General features: G+C 42.2%; 1 protein-coding gene across 3 annotated transcripts in view; it reads right to left on the bottom strand.

Moving 5' to 3' along the window:
* ARHGEF28 (Rho guanine nucleotide exchange factor 28) overlaps window positions 1–4,612 on the bottom strand; it is a 319,351-nt gene extending 314,739 nt beyond the window's left edge. For 2 of the 3 annotated variants that reach the window (XM_017527638.2, XM_017527639.2), the window contains exon 1: window positions 4,465–4,611. The gene's annotated coding sequence lies outside the window, so the exon portion shown is untranslated. Of the gene's footprint in view, window positions 1–4,464 lie in introns of all 3 variants that reach the window. The other variant, XM_017527640.2, reaches the window with a different exon arrangement.
* Between the last annotated feature and the right edge of the window lie 9,257 nt (window positions 4,613–13,869).

Below are 13,869 nucleotides of genomic sequence, written 5' to 3'. Positions count from 1 at the left end.
AGACAACCAAGTAGAATGCTAAAAAATAGGTGGCTCTTAGAGACCATCCAGTCTAATCCTTTCCATTTTACTGGATGAGGAAATTGGGGCCAGAAAGGGTTCCAGAAGGAATACTCACCCAAGGTCACATAACCAGAAAGCCAGAGGACTCCACCCCTTCCTCCAACTCCCAGCCCAGGGCAATTACTCCCAAGGTTACACTGACATCTCACTGCCTTCTGAAAGCTGAAAAACCTGCTCCCCCTTTTATTCTTTTTAAATGGTTATTTTCTACTTGCTATAACTATAACCATCACCATTTTCTGGCACTTACTCTCTGTCAGGCACTAGCGGGAGGGTTCTCTGTAAATTAAATCATGGAGTCCTCACAACAATTGAAGCAGGTTACTATTATTATCCTCATTTTACAAATAGAAAAACCTGAGGTAGAAAGAGGTCATATAGCCAGGGCAAAGCTAAGGGCTCTCTAACCCAGACAGTCTGGCTCCAAAGTCCACATTCTAAACCACTTTGTGAGAGTTTATGAAATATAATTTCTTGAATTATAAAATGATGGGAAAAAAGCAGTAAGCCTTAAACACGAAGGGCATGATCACTAGTGTTTGATAATGAATTGAAGGGCTAACACATAAATAAATGTCATTAATATATGCAATATAAATACACTTCATCTATTAAGGGAATGTCTATGTATGTATTTGAAGCAGATTAACATTTCAAGTGTATATTTTTTTAAAAGGCACAATGATCATGTGCACAGCAGCCACACAAAGCTTGCCACTTGAAATAGGCAGAATGCTATTTGCCTGTTGGTCTTGGAAGGATCTCTTCTGCACAGGCTACGATGGAAAGCGAAGGCACCACTGCTGTGGTGATTTCTGCCTGTGGGCTCTCACTCATAGATACCTTTTCGTCTGCTCTTAGGGAAACATCACTTGTATGTTAACCTTCTATAGAAATCAAACCTCAAGTTATTTATAATTGAGGCAAAGATTAAACTAAAACAAGAGAAAACACATCTGAAAATTAAAATACATTTTTATATAAGTGCTCAAAACCAACATCACTGGAACAAACGCCCAATATTCAATTATATATGTTTTTGCTTTCCCTCATTAAAAATGATGTCAGATCTCATTATCTCGGTTACCCAGGAGAAGAAGTCCAGGAGCAATAATGTTACAAATAAGCAAATTACAATTGTCCCTGAGATCAAATTTCAAGGGAAAAATGGAAGTCAATTAAGAAGATCCACTATTGCATTAAAAAAAAATCAGTTACATGACTTACTTTGCTAGCCAAACGTCTTTAATTTTTTTTTTTTTTTTGAGACAGGGTCTTGCTCTGTCACCCAGACTGGAGTGTCACCCAGATATCTCAACTCACCGCAGCCTCGACTTCCCCAACTCAAGCTATCCTCCAGCCTCAGCCTCCAAGTAGCTGGGACTATAGGTGTGCACCACCATGCCTGGCTAGTTTTTGTATTTTTTGTAGAGACAAGGTTTTACCGTATTGCCCAGGCTGCTCTTGAACTCCTGGACTCAAGCAGTCCTCCTACCTCAACATCCCAAAGAGCTGGGGTTATGAGTGTGAGCCACATGCCACTCTTGCCAGCCAAATGTCTTAATGTGGAGTGTGCAAAAGTCTACTCTGAAAATGCAACAGACCCTAAAAACTCTAAAGCCAGAAAAGTGTCACCTTTGACATGGAATCCAAAGCTCAGAGAATCAAAGCAAAGAGCAGTGCTTGGCATATAGTAAGCCTTCAACAAATATTAGTTGAATACGTGTAAATGAAGAACATGTTCATAGAAAGAAAGGCCCATAATAGAGATTGTCAAAATGCAAAACAGTAGAGTGACACTGCTTTGGGCTTTTGAGAACTTCCAATACCATGATAATGACCAAAGAACTAAGGGTCCCAGAGATGGGACAAAATGACAGAGTGCCATCCAATCAGAGCAAAATGCTCTGTGATACAGGACCTGATCTACACTTCTTAAGCATGAAAAATATCTCAAAGCCCAGCTTTACCTAAGAGATCTGGACTCAAGCCTGACAAGGTGGCATATTTATAGCACAACTTTAGCATGGCAGAATTCCCTGAATTTGGTGCACTTCAAATGTAACACTGCTTTTACATCCTCAGTGGGAGTTGCCCAGGCTGGCCCACCTCTTCATAACAAATCTTATTTAAGGTTATGGGCAGGGGCTGGGGGGAACCTACAGCAACTCTGCTTCACTAAAAGCAACATAAATACAAATGCAATTACACAAAGCCTACACAAACCAGATCTGTCATATCTGATTAGTAAATAAAAGCATAATAAAATTATAGTCAGCCTAGGTAATTTAGGCTCTGTTCAGCACCATCCTAGCTGTGCCCGAGTGGTGAAGCTTTTCCAACATTCATATCATGAATCTTTTCTTCTTGGAATTCAGCCCTTGGTCATAAACTGGCAAGACTTGTTGGAGCTTGGGTACCAATATAGTGGTGTACAGAATGTTTAACGTAAAAGTAATAGTATATGCTGCAATTTGTTTTAATACCTACTTAGAACACATATTCTTTCCTCACGGGGCATACTAAAGGAGGTAATATATCAGAGCTCACCTGAAATTCCTGCCCAATTTAAGTCTTAGCCACAAGCATAGTTTCTTATAAGAACACAATAAGAAAATATTCCAAACTCTTCTGCAGTACTCACATGATTTTTTTTTTTTAAGGTGTGAAACCCAAGTGAGGCTTCTGAGACATTTCCTAGAATCTTAGTTATTAACCACTGTTTTCTTCTTTACCTTTAAGTGTTTATAAACTGCTTAAAGGACAGATGGGTACTTCAGAGGAAAGTCTAATGACACACCTGTTATATAACCTGTTCTTAGCCAGATTGTGTGGTTTTGGTAAGGAAAAATAAAACAGTCCAAAGCAGGACAAACACTGATTCTCTGTTCTCCATTCTCCCATTAGCCAAGACATTTATCTGAGTCACACACTCAATAGCTAGCTGTGCCTCAGTTTCCCTATTAGATATAAGATTTGATGCTAGCTAAATTCCTACTTGATCAAAGTTAATCAGCACAATAATCACATATAAAGTCCACATCAGAACATTACATTGAAAGATTGTGTTGTATTAAAAATCCCAAAGGCTTTTGCAGTATTCTCTTTTCCTCCAAATACTCCAAAGGGGTTACTTTGGCTATTAATCAAGATTAGGCAAATACGCATGCGCTTTCAGAACGTGTAACTAAAAACCCAGGACAGATCTAGAGATACCTTCCCAGGTTTCCCAGAAGTTATCACTCTGCTTGGATTGTCATGTGCAAAGTAGATACCACAGAACCTAACAAGGGCAGGTCTTTGATTTGTTTTTGCAGTGAAAACAGGATTTCACTGACCCTGACAGCTTCAGGGCCTAGGAACACAAGCTTCAGAATGCCAGGGACCCCATGGAACCCCAAATGATCAGTTCTTTATAAACGGAAATTAAAGTTCTTACTTTCTTTGGTATTTGGCCCAACTGGTGTGGTCCATGGTGAACCTCTATAACTCCTAGTGTGCAGAGAATTGTGGAGACCCAGGCAGGGGTCAAGGCGGGAGAAGCTGCTGCGCAAACACAGATGTTGCCGCTGTTCCTCGGCCCACCCAGCCAGCCAATGCGGGAAGGCTGTGGGCCTCTAGAGATGGATTCTTTCTTAGAAATCTTACTGTTCTCTGGGAAACCAAAGCTGAGTTTCCAGGGCCGCCTGAGCACCCAGTTTCCATACAGCCCTCTACCCAAAGGGCGCCTTCTCGGCTAAACATGGGCCTGTCATTCGGAAACCCTAACCACAGAAGACTGGGCACCACCACATACACCCCCGGTCTTCAAGAGGAAACAAATCCATAAAATAAGCGTAAGGAGTCCCACATAATTCTGACCGCCTTTCCTAATCGAGGTAACTATAAATGCCTTTTAAAACACAGCAAATGAGTAAGTGATAGTGCCTGTGTCCTGAGCTCGCCCTCGGTCTGTACATTGCGGTCCTGGTCCCGCCAGGCACCCTCAGCCCCGGAGCAGAAGCATGGATGGGAAAGGCGGACACCAACTCTCGACGCTGTCCCTTCTCCACCGCAGGAGTGCCATATTTTCCCTGGCTCCCGAAGAACCCTGGCCGGGCTTTCACCCGCCCAGCCCCCGGCTCTCAGTGAGCCGGGGCAACCCCGCGCTCCGCAGCTGCCGCCGGCCGCCGCATCCGGCTGCGCAGCCCTCTCCACTTGTTGCGGCTCCCGAGGGAGCGGGAGGCGGCGCACAGCCCTCGCGCCTCAGCGCCTGCAGCTGCTGCCCTGGTCACCTCCGGGGACCCCCGCGTCCCTGGGGACTCTGGAGAAAGTGGCCCGACGGATGCGAACTCAGGTGGACAAACTTTTCCGCCCAGAGCTGCAGGGAACGCAGAAGATGGAGCCCCAAAGAGCATTTACCTGGAGCGGTGGCCCGGCGACCTCCAGAGCCCACGCTAGGCGCTGCCCCCGCGCCCTGCCCAAGGACGCCTCGGAACGCGCCCCCAGCCAGCCGCGGCCCGGAGCCCAGAAGGCTCTCCCCGGCGGTGCCAACGCCTGACGGCGGCACGGCTAGCACCAGAGCTTAGGGGGTGGAGCCGCGGCCGCGCGCCGAGCCGGGCTAGCTGCGTCCGCAGTGGGTGCCGCCCCCGCTCCCCCCGCGCCTCCCCGCTGCCACTGGATCCCTGCCTGCCCACCTCCCGGCCCGGCTCGCGGCGGCCGCATCACATGGCGAGGCCCGCCCGCCGGCCGCGCCCGACACCCACTCCAGGAGGAAACCTGAAGCTGCCAGGACCGCGCTGTCTCCGCCAGCCCCTCTCCCGCTGCGGGGCGGCGGCCGATCGCCTCGGCTTCCCTCTCTGGCCCGGAGCTTAGAGGCGCGGAGGCTGGCGCGGACCTGCCAGGCCACAGGAGGGCCAGTTGCGCCTCGAGGGCTCCCACGCCTTGGACCCTCCAAGGAAGGCGATGGGCTGACCACTCGCTAAAGGAGTTGTGCCAGGCCCGAGGAAGGCTTAGGCTGTCTTCAACCAAAAGCCACCACACCCATGACATAATACTGCCCAGGTCTATTACAATAGGAAGTATTATTTTTAAAACAGCATTTGCCCTCTTATTTGAAGCTCTTGTTCCCCGCTCGAGAGCTTTGCAAGCTGCGATTCCCTTCGCGTTTATGCATGCAAATGGCTGCAAGTCTTAACTCAAAAACGTAAGAAAACCGTAACTAACCACTTTTACAATGAACAGCAATGTGAAGAGGACTCCCTTATCCTCCAAAGAGGTTTTCCTCTTAGAAGTGATGACAACCTCAAGGGCAGAAGCTAAGCCTCTTCATCAGCCAGGCTTTCATCATACAGGCTTAAGACCATTATTGCAGCTTTTAAGGTAAAATTACCGATCTGAGTCTTTTGTGGCAGTGAGTGTTATAGTTAAGACTATTTGTAGGGAAACTAGTATTGAAATCTAAAGGTTTTAATAAAATTTATAAAACCACCTTGAGTCTCTGCTTTATTTTTCCTTTTAAGACTCGTTACCCACCATAACAAAGGTGTGGCCCGAGGAAGAACCATAAAAAAAGGTGTGGCCGGAGGAAGCTGGCCACCAAGATACCAAGCCAGAAAGGAGCGCCCTTTCCCAGGCTGTCACCACCACTTCTCCTGGGCCTGGGCCTTTTCTGTCTCCCTTCCAGCAGCCACCTTCCCCAGCCCACCTTGCTGATGCGAATGCTGAGAAAGCTGAGATTAGCATCGTGTGCCTGAATGTCTTAGACCTGTTCCAAGGCAAAGGCTGCAATTCCGCCTTGGGAAAGGGACCCCAACATTGGCATTGCACTCCTGACCTGGGCTGTCATCTCAGACAGCCCCACAGAGCTATGAACTCAAGGCCTGGCCCCCAGGCACTGCCATAAAAATAAAAAAGAAAAAAAAGTTGTTGCCCATTGTCAAGGTACACAAGATAAAAATAAAAGGAATAATATTCTTTTCAAAAAGTAAAATTCAGGATGGGGGTGGTGGCTCACGTCTGTAATCCCAGCACTTTGGGAGGCTGAGGAGGTTGGATCACTTGAGGTCAGGAGTTCAAGACCAGCCTGGCCAACATGGTAAAAGCCCATTTCTACAAAAATACAAAATTTACCTGGGCATGTTGGCTCGTGCCTGTCAAGAGGCTGATGCAGGAGAATCGCTTGAACCCAGAAGAGAGAGGTTGCAGTGAGCCGAGACCACGCCATTGCACTCCAGCCTAGGTGACAGAGTAAGACTTCATCTCAAAAGTAAATAATAAAAAAAAAATTTTTTTTAATGTCCCAACGCCAAAATGTCTACTGCAGATTAACTGAATCAACATGCCAGGCAAAAATGGTTTCCAAACTCTGGTGAGTAAACGTGTTGATGTGTTAGAGGCCTTTATTGTTACTGTCCTTTTTCATATCACTAGTTTTGAATGTCTATTTTTCTTTCTTTTTTCCCTTTTTTTTTTTCTTTACTAATTCTGGCAGGTATGTATATTTTTAAAAAAACAAAAACAAACAAAAAAGAAAACAAGAAAATGTGGAAAAAGGAACAAACATTATAAGGAGTTACCCTCAAGCCCCTTCCCCACTAAAAAGAAACAAACCAGCAAAACTAGTAATTGTGAAACTCTCACCAGCAAAGACATACAATGCTTGCTTCAGTTGTCTTGCCTGCTCTCAAGCCTTGAGGTTGATCAATATTTAAAGAAGTCCTTGGCTTTCAACTTCTCTAGGTTCAAATATTAAGCAAAGTGTGTACTCCAGCAACCTTAAAAGAAGCCGTGACTGCCTGAGGCAGGAAGCTATCAGTTGTGTAAATAACACTTTGCATCTGATTGATTTCACTGCTCCAGATATAGGTCACTCAGGACATTGGTGGTGCAAAGTGTGGCTAGGACAGCATTTGTTTCTAATTCAAAGACTATATATTCTCCACAGACAATGGACATTCAGCCAGCAAGAAACCAGGCTGGCCATTCAGTTGGGGAAATTCTAACTTTCTACTGAGTATTATGCCAATGTCCTAGCTCAGCTCTGTCTTTTTTAAAGACTCAATCCCCATTCATCCTTACATATTTCACTCCAGATAGACCTCCTCCATAAATTGTTACATTGTCCTGGTTTCTGCTACCCTCTGAACTTTGGCAAAGCATAATGGCCTTACTACACAGTGTGGCACCTGATTATATTAACTGTCTCATGTTGGACAACGATAGGCTCTTATCCTCTCTTCAACTTGAAATTCAAGGACAAAGTCTGTTCCTTACCGATGTAATCTTTACAGTCCCAGCACCCGGCACTTCTGGAGTATTTAATATTTGTTTTTTAATTGAACTATCACATCCATATGCAAGAAGAGAAAGTCACCATTTTCAAACTTTAATGAATTATAAATACTGCTAATTCTATTTTCTATTTAATTCTTTCCTGGCCTTTATTATATTTCCTTTGTCGATAATTCTCAAAAATTGAATAATTGTAAATCTGATGTTTGGCCATGTGACTTAGGAAATTACCAGTGTTTCTTAAATAAAAGCAAGATACTATAAAATGGTAGATTTTATAGGAGGTAAACAAACTCTGGAATAGAAATAGGATGACCTTGGTAAGATCCAACCTTTCTAAGCCTCCATTTCCTCATCTGTATAATGGGCATAAGAATAGCATCTACTATCATTGTGAGGATTAAGTTACTGAAAGTGATTACAGGACATATAATAGGGAGACAGAAAACAGTGGCAGTTAATCTTTTAGTGTATGGATGTATTAGAAGAACACTCCAGAGCTTTGAGATAATTAATAGGACCTGGCAGACTCCAACACAAGAAACTATTTCTGGATTATAAACTTCGTTGCCCAGCCTAAGGTCAAAGAACACAGAGAAAAGAGGCCAACATGATTAAAACCAGTGGACAGATCTCATGGGGAAATCCTCACAGTAGTTCTCATTCTGGCTACACATTAGCATCACCTGGGAAGCTTTAAAACCATCTTGATTCCCAGATGTCCAACCTGATCAATCATTTGGAATCTCCAGAAAATGCGGCCCAGGTACTGGTAGTTTTTTAAGGCTCCCCAGGTGAGTCTAATATTCAACCAAAGCTGGGAACCACTGGATGAAAGGAACTGAATGTATTGCTGCTGGAGAAGGGTGATGATAGCCCTTAATTATATGAGGTTAAGGGGAATCGGCTCTTCCATTTCTAATGTTAAGCCATTGGGCTTAAATTGCAGGTGAAAAGACTTCCGTGTAATCTGCATATAAGTCACTTGGGGATCTTGTTAAAATGCAAATTCTAATTTAGTATCAGAGGGAGTCTGATATTCTGCATTTCTGAGTTGGGGTTGAGGCTGCTGGTCTGTGGGCCATACCCTGAGGAGCAAAATAATACAGAGATTTAGAGAGAAATATTCAGATTTGTTACAAGAGAAGTCTTAACATCTCTGAATATATATATATATATATTTATTTATTTATGTTTTTGTTTTGTTTCTGTTTTCTGAGACAGAGTCTCACTTTGTCACCCAGGCTGGCATGGAGTGGTGCGATCCTGGCTCACTGCAACCTCCATCTCCCGGGTTCAAGTGATTCTTCTGCCTCAGCCTCCCAAGTAGCTGGGATTACAAGCACGCATCATCATGCCAAGTTAATTTTTGTATTTTTAGTAGAGAAGGGGTTTCATCATATTGGCCAGGCCGGTCTCAAACTCCTGACCTCAAGTGATCCACCCACCTCGGCCTCCCAAACTACTGGGATTACAGGCATGAGCACTGCACCAGGTCTGACCTTCTTTTACGTGCATTTTTTTTTCCCTCTAGAGCCAGGACCGTACCTCAAGAACTTCTCAGGGGATTCACTCTGAAAAGAGGAAAATATAATGATGAGATTCCATATTATAGGAAACAACAATTCTATTCAGTTCCTAAATACTGAAATGTGGCCATTTATAGCTAAAGGGCATGACCATCATCACTGTTCAATGCAGTAACCCCAACAAAAATTATTGTTTTACTATCCACTATAACTGTTAGCCTCATGTGGCTATTTAAATTTATTAAAATTAAGTAAAATAAAAAAATCATTTCCTCATTGCAGTAGCTACATACTGAGTGCTCAATAGCCACATGTTCCCATTGGACAGCACAGATCAAGAATATTTCCGTCATCACAGAAAGTTCTGTCTCACAATCCTGTTTCAAAGGGCTTTGATAGGGGACCACCCTTCCTGGACATCCTGAAATGCAATGGGAGTTTGGGAAGTATTAGACTCCAGCCAGATACCTTTTTCTTCTTTCCACCTGTCAACCGATCCATAACTATATAGATAATCCGTTACTCTGTTCCTTTCTAAACCTCCCAAACCAAAATTTCTAGGAAACCAGCTTTTGGCTTATATCTCCTGGCCTTCAATAGAGCCAGACCTTTTTAACTTGCAAAGGGCCAGTAACTCCAGAGGTTTTTCTTAGGATCTAGAACAGTCTTCATCTCAGAAAGTGATTATTTAGATCACTGCTTTTTTCTTGCCAAAATGGTTCCAGGTATCCTCAAATTATAGCCAACTTCTTAAATTTTAAAACAATTCAAAGGCCCCTTTATGATCTCCAGGGCATAACTGTACCAGGCGGGCTAGCCAGATAATGTTCCAAACGCATGGTTTGTCTATAAATCTCCCTTTAGTCAGCAATTTTTGTTTCCAGGCACACCCCCGGAGCGCTCAGGTGAAGAGAACAACTCAAGATCTAGCATTTCTCCAGTCCACTAACACCTGCTGAACACTGAAATAAACATGTTAAATTTCAGCCCAGAGCAAGTTTCCATACTTATATAATAAAAGCCCTTAAAAAGCAGAGTCGATAATTGAGACACTAACACCATTTTAATTAGGGTGGTGCTACTAGTCTCTGATAATACATGTGGGAAATAATGGGTGTGCAACTGTCACATGGGCTGTAATTATATTTAAGACTGCTGGTGACATGACAGATGGTGAGAATGAAGCTCTCATGTTCTGAACATGATGTCATCTGGAAGCCGCAAAAGCACGTATAGCTTTGGACAACTATTACTCATTAAAGAGGCTCAAGATCCTGTTTTTCTATTTACAAAGGGCAGGCAGAGGAAGGGAAAAGACAGGAAAACCTATAAATAAAATTGGTATGAATCAGTTTCCCACCCCTCAAAAAAAAACGATATACAAATATTTTAACTAAGTTAATTCATTCAGATATATTTGATTGCTCATAACATGTAACCTAAGAACTAAGTTTGGAACCTTCAGAGAAATACAAATCAAAACCACAAGGCAATATCATCTCATCTCACTCAAAATGGCTTGAATCAAAAAGACAGGCAATAACAGATGCAGTTGAGGGTGTGGAGAAGGGAGAACCCTCATACACTGTTGGTGGGAATGTAAATTGTATATCCACCAACAGTGTGGAGGTTCCTCAGAAAAACTAAAAATAGAACTTCCATATGATCCTGTAATCCCATTGCTGGGTATATACCCAAAAGAAAGGAAATCAATATATCAAAGAAATATCTGCATTCCCATGTTTACTGCAGCAATATTAATAGCCAAAATATGAAACTGGAACTGTTTCAGAATAACCCAGGGAATTTTAAAAACCACAGATTCCTGGATACTCCCTCAAAGATGGACAGCTAGTCATATTGCCTAGTTGGGAGTCCAAAAAAATTTTTTCTTTCTGTTTTTGAGATGGAACCTTGCTCTGTCACCCAGGCTGGAGTACAGTGGCACGATCTCAGCTCACTGCAACTTCCACATCCCGGGTTCAAGCGATTCTTCTGCCTCAGCCTCCTGAGTAACTGGGATTACAAGGGCATGCCACCACATCCAGCTAATTTTTGTATTTTTAGTAGAGACGGGGTTTCACCGTGTTGGTCAAGCTGGTCATGAACTCCTGACCTCGTGATCCACCTGCCTTGGCCTCCCAAAGTGCTGGGATTACAGGCATGAGCCACCACAGCCAGCCAAAATTAAGCTATAGAATTAAACTATAGAAAAAAAGAAACAGAGATAATGCAGGGGGAAAAAGAGAATTTGAGAAGTTTTCATTAATATACTCTGGAGGTATACAAGAAAATAACATATCTATGAAACAAGCACAAGGCACTATGAAAAGGGAACAGAGGTCAAGAAAATGTATTCAGAAATTAAAAATATGAAAAAGTGAGCTTTAAAAATTCAACAGAAGGTTTAAGATAAAGTTGAGTCAATATCACAGAAAGTTTTTTAAAATACAAATGCGCAGAGAATGAAATAAAAATGAAAGTGTTCAAGATTAATCTCACATAGCCAACAACCCACTAAAAAGTTCCAAGACAAGAGAGAAAAGAGTTAAATGATTAAAGAGACAATATTTTTGAGCTCAGAATACTGGGAAAAATAAGTCTGCTCAGTGCAATATTTTTTTTACAGCAAAAATGGAAAACAACCTAATTGTTCACATGGTTATTTGATTAGATAAATTATGGAACGCCTATACTATGTGTTGTCTAAAAATTATAATGTGGCTCTAGATGTACTAACATGGAAAGAGATCCAGGATAGGCTACTAAGTGAGAGAAAAGCAAGTTGCAGAACATTATGTTTACTGGGAGTCCATTTTTACTAAAAATGTTTCTAGATCAATATATGATTACAAATGGATTGCAGCAGGTCTATAAAGCTACTCAGGAAGCTGTCAACAGTGGTTATCTCGGGAGGAGAGTAGGATTGGGGCAGAGGGTGGTTAGCGAAGAACTCTTTAACTTTGCATTTACATATGTCTACATTGTTGATTTTTTTTTTTTTTTTTTACAATGTGCCTGTGTTTCTTCTATAATTCTTAAAGGCAACTTAAAAATTATTTACAATGTTATGGAACAGAAAAAAAAGTTTTTCCTTTTATAATATCTCTGGGAAAGAGCAGCAGAAGATTACCAAGGGTCAAGGTGAAAAATAAAATAAAATTTTTAATTAGAGAAAGACTTGAACCCAGATAAGGAATATAGGCAGCAAAAGACATTGCTCTGTCCTTCAGGAGCTTACATTAGAGTCAGAAAGGCAGATCTACGTGGATAACCAACAGTGACCAGTGCTCGGTGGTACAGGCTCCTGCCAAATTCTGCAGTATGTTAAGGCCTGGAAGTTGGAAGGAGAGAGGCCAATGAAGGCTGCAGAAGCCAAACACGCTTCATGGAAGAAGTGGACCTTGAAGGACAGTAAGGCTTTACAAAGGCAGAAAGGAGAACATAAGCCTGATAACCAGGAAGAGTGAATGCACTGATTCTAATAAGCATGCAGCATTCACGCAATGGTGAAGAGTGTAACCCATCTAGATTAGAGGGATCACATTGGTTAGAATTAGGTTTGGATGCATACATCAGAGAACTCATAAAACAATGGCTTAAACAAGAGAGAGATTTGCTTTCCTTTTATGCCAAAGAAGTCCATAGGTAGACAGTCCAGGGCTATGTTCATAGTTTTATTATCAGAAAGACCTCAAGTTCCCTCTACCTTCCTGCTTTACCATCTCTAGTACTGGCTTTCATCCTCAAGTTAGCTTCAAAACTGCAAGACAGTTGTTAAAGCACCAGGCATCGTAGCTATGCCCCACACAGCAGAAAGGAGAAACAGCAAGGGAAGAAAGGCATACCTCCCAGTCCAGTCAGCCTCCTTTATAGGATTTCCCTGGAAGCCTCACCCAACTTCTACTTACATCTCTTTGGCTACCCCTATCCATTACAGGAGGGGCTGGAAACAAGTAGATGTTTAAGCTGAGTGCAATTGCTGCTCCTATTAATACAGCATTTCTGGAAGTAAAGAAAAAGGGTTGCTCACTATCTCTGCCTAATAATCATGTTAGACTATGAAGGTTTTGAAAACAAGGCAAACAAAATATTTTAAGTTTAAAAGAGGAGGATAGGTAGTTAGCAAATTACTTATTATCTATAAAGAAATAGGTAGAAAAATGAATAAACTTAGAGTTTAAAAAGCATAGAAGAAACAAGCTTGAAAAACAAATAAGAAAAACTCTAATAGCTACTTACTCCTATAAGTAGCTGATTGATTGGCCCCGCTCCATTCACTCATTTTCCACCTTCTATAACCTTTTTCAGTTTTCTGGAGAGAGTTGAGATAACCCTCAACCATGTACTCCTTTTGAACCAATGTGGGGTAGACTCCCAGTCTGCATATGGTGCAGAATCAGCCTTTCTCCCTTCTCAGCTATATGTCCATAGTACTTGGAGGATAGCATTATGATAGCATTATTATAATAGTTATCACATCATGCTTTAGTTACTTATCATTTGCTAGTTTAAAGGAAAGGTGATTGAGTAGAAAAGGCAGCAAGAACGTTGCCATCAGACAGACCTAACTTTCTACTTGCTGGCTTGACTATGTTCCTTTGGCAAATTCCCTTAACTCTCTGCAACATACCTTCCCTGCCTTTAAAATGAAGAACATTACATGACTCTTACAGGCATTTCTGAGGTTGTGGTGAAGACTGGACACTAACTAGTACTCAGCAGAAACTTAGGAAATGGCGTTTCATCATTATTATATCTTCCCTGCTGGATTGCAAGGTCATTAAGGGCAGGGTTTTTGTTTTGTTTTGTTTCGTTTCGTTTTACAATGTTCATGTGTTTCTTCTATAATTCTTAAAAATTTAAAGGCAATTTAAAAATTATTTACAATGTTGCAGAATAGAAAAAAAGTCCCATATATCTCTAAATGAACCCCTAGTGTCTTAATACACTATTGAATGCCCTGGCAAGGGTCATTTCAGCAAAGAGAAGGTCACCTGGCAGG

The sequence above is a fragment of the Cebus imitator genome, unplaced genomic scaffold (genome assembly GCF_001604975.1).
Source record: "Cebus imitator isolate Cc_AM_T3 unplaced genomic scaffold, Cebus_imitator-1.0 Scaffold50, whole genome shotgun sequence".
In the NCBI taxonomy this organism is placed as follows: Eukaryota; Metazoa; Chordata; class Mammalia; order Primates; family Cebidae; genus Cebus; species Cebus imitator.
Note: the sequence above shows the minus strand (reverse complement) of the source record. Positions and strands in the feature narration are given on the sequence as shown.